Source organism: Rhinopithecus bieti, unplaced genomic scaffold (assembly GCF_001698545.2).
Source record: "Rhinopithecus bieti isolate Rb0 unplaced genomic scaffold, ASM169854v2 scaffold_8601, whole genome shotgun sequence".
Lineage (NCBI taxonomy): Eukaryota > Metazoa > Chordata > Mammalia > Primates > Cercopithecidae > Rhinopithecus > Rhinopithecus bieti.
In genome coordinates, this window is record NW_016806193.1 from 1610400 (window position 1) to 1611206 (window position 807).

Sequence of the window (807 nt, forward strand, 5' to 3'; positions counted from 1 at the left end):
GGAGGGATGTCAGCAATCACAGCCGGAGATTATAGTCAGTAATAGGGCCGGATGCTCACCTGGCAGAGCACCACACACCCAGCTCTGTACTGCATGCGGCCTTGTATCTAGAGGAAAAGGCCAGGAGGTTAGGGAAGTGCTCACATTGTGATTGTGGATATCACCTATTACTATTTTAATTATGAAACATTTTAGCAAAAGTCAGTAACAAAATTAGTGCATTACAAGTTTCCAACAGATGGAGGGTGAATATCTTGAGGAAGTGTTGCCTTATTCAAATTCCCTCAATGGAGCTACAAGAGCTAGGAGCAGGTGTCTTGCCTCAGATGTGGCTCGTGGAGGGTGCAATGATAACATCATTGGGAGCATGGGTGGAGTGTTTCTGGCCTTTAACTTTTGTTGTGTGATCAAAGAGGAGATGCCAAGAAGATGTGAGTGGACTTTAAATGTTGTATGAATAAGCCATGTGCATGTGACCCAATCCCAACCCACAAACAGTGCTCCAAGGGTTTCTCCTGATGCTTGCCATAAAAAGAACCCCTTCCTAAGCCCAGTCCCCACTGCTCTATTTCCTCTGAATCTCCCCTGAGTTTGAGCCAGTATTCTATGGGCTTATTTACACCTGAGATTCATGTATGAGAGGTAGTACCTTCCTTATCTATTCAACAACCACTTTATCTTGCTTAGGAAGACAAAGTTTAGTAACCCAGGAAGGAAAATACATTCTTGCTGTCAGCTGCAGGTGAATAGTAGACAATTTCCTTTTGCTTTATCACTGCATTTGCTGTTCATAGACATCTTTGATGT